Consider the following 2,273-nt stretch of genomic DNA (forward strand, 5'->3'; position numbering starts at 1 on the left):
TCTGTTTTAAAATATAATTTATTAGAATTCAGTTAAAAACAATGTTAAGAAACCTTTTAGTAAAACAATCCTTGATAAAAGTCAGTTAAAAATGTTCTGGAGGAGGAGCTTACCGAGGTGGCTAAAAACAGCGTAAAGACAATGCAAACACCCTTTTGTGAATCACTGCACACGTGAGGGAACCCACACAGCACACTGGGTCCCACCACCAGACACAGCAGTCCACCACCTCGGCCTCCTACCTCCTGAAACAAGAATAAAATTGACGATATCAATAAAAGACACACAATTAAAAGTAAAGATTAAAAAGATGATTAGTGTTCCGGGGCGCAGGTAAGCCGCCCAACCACCGCCGATCAGCTGGTGGGAGTCGTCCACAGTCAGGTGAGATGCCACAGCAACGACGTCTCCGTGAGCTGGGCGTTCGCTCCAACCGGTTCCGCCGTGGCGGGGGTGGGACCCGGACAGAAATCACAATAAAAACAATAAAAGCAAAGCAGCAGCTTAAACCCCTATTTGCGGGGTGAGAAGGGCGTGCAGCCTCAAACACGTTCCTGAAGGAAAAGAAAAATAGTTTGAAGGAGCCTTAATTGTATGTGCAGGTGGAAGCCAGTTAAACATACCGGTCACTGAGAGGAGGGCGGATCTAAGCAAACAGAGTCACGTCACGCTTGCAGATCATTGCCGCTACGTTGCAGATGCGCCAAAGTCTGGCCGGTTTCTTGTGTGCATGGAGCTGTGAACAAGTTTACTTGTCAGCTCCCACTCCCTATTCGGTTCAGAGAACTCAAAGCCCGGCTTACCTGCCTGTCAACCCCCGCTCTACTTCCCGATGCCTTGAATGTATGGCACAGCACAAATTCATGTCTGAACGAAGAGGAGGAGAGCTTTTAAAGCACCGCCACCAAATTAACACAAGTGTGTTCTGCTGCCTCACAATTAGTGGGCGTGTCCTACTTGCCACATAAAGAAGGTCTTTTACACTATTAATCATGATATATTGCTGAATAAATTAGAACGACATGTTATTAGAGGGATAGTGTTAGACTGGATCAGAAACTACTTGAGTTTGAGAAAGCAGTTTGTGAAGCTGGGAGATGTTTGTTCATCTTGTTGGGAAATTACTTGTGGTGTCCCACAGGGGTCAGTGTTGGGCCCCAATTTATTTATTTTGTATATTAATGATACATGTAAAGTATCTGAAATATTTAAATTTGTTCTATTTGCAGATGATACAAATATTTTCTGTGATGGGGATGACTTGAAGAAACTGTTGAAAGATGTAACTAAACAGTTGAATAAGTTGAAAATATGGTTTAATATTAATAAATTATCATTGAATTTGAGCAAAACAAAAATTATGTTGTTTGGTAACTGTAAAAGAAATATGCACATTGATGTAACGATTGATGGGGTAGAACTTGAAAGAATATATGAATGTAAATTCCTTGGTGTTGTAATTGATGATAAATTAAGCTGGAATCCACTTATCAAATACATACAATCAAAATTGTCTAAAAGCATATCAGTGCTAAATAAAGCAATATTTGTCCTAAATCCTAAATCACTTTATATTCTTTACTGTTCCCTGGTTCTACCGTATTTAAACTACTGTGTGGAGGTATGGGTTCATTATGGTTCATTATGAAATGTATAAGGGGGAGTTGTACGCTTACAACCAGATCTTATGCAGAACAAGGGAAAGGTACTTCTCTGAAATCATTGGAAGTTGCAGCAACAACTCTCGTGTCCTGTTCACAACAGTAAACAGATTAACTAACCCTCCAACCCAGCTACCAATAGAACTGGTTTGCACACCTAAATGTAATGAGTTTGCTGTATTTTTTAATGACAAGGTTCAGGGCATTAAAAAAGCCATCAACTCCACAACACATATAACTATCGAACGGCCACCTACTCACTCTAAGCTGACTCACTTTGTACCTGTCACTGACCAAACTGTCCAAGAGACCATCACCCGTCTGAGCTCGTCTACATGCTGCCTTGATGTGTTACCCACTAGATTTCTAAAGTCTGTCCTGAACAGTGTGTTGCCATCAATTACTCAAATAGTTAACATGTCTCTTCAATCTGGAATATTTCCAGAGGCCTTAAAAACTGCAGTCATTAAACCTCTCCTGAAGAAAAACGGTCTTGATCCCACTGTACTGAATAATTACAGACCTATCTCTAATCTGCCATTTTTAGGAAAAGTCCTTGAAAAAGTTGTCTACCAACAGCTCACTGATTTTCTCTTATTAAACAATTCATTT

At 40.5% G+C, this 2,273-nt stretch overlaps 1 long non-coding RNA gene across 2 annotated transcripts; it reads right to left on the reverse strand.

Annotated features, from left to right (window-relative positions):
* LOC110017777 lies at positions 1 to 967 on the reverse strand. 2 transcript variants are annotated; one of them, XR_002293278.2, is made up of 3 exons: positions 804 to 967; positions 624 to 736; positions 1 to 554 (listed from the first exon to the last, which is right to left on the reverse strand). It is a non-coding gene; the product is annotated as an uncharacterized LOC110017777 (long non-coding RNA). The 2 variants fall into 2 exon arrangements; XR_002872890.1 differs by having other exon boundaries at positions 624 to 967.
* Positions 968 to 2,273: the final 1,306 nt, after the last annotated feature.

The sequence above is a fragment of the Oryzias latipes genome, chromosome 24, assembly GCF_002234675.1.
Source record: "Oryzias latipes chromosome 24, ASM223467v1".
In the NCBI taxonomy this organism is placed as follows: Eukaryota; Metazoa; Chordata; class Actinopteri; order Beloniformes; family Adrianichthyidae; genus Oryzias; species Oryzias latipes.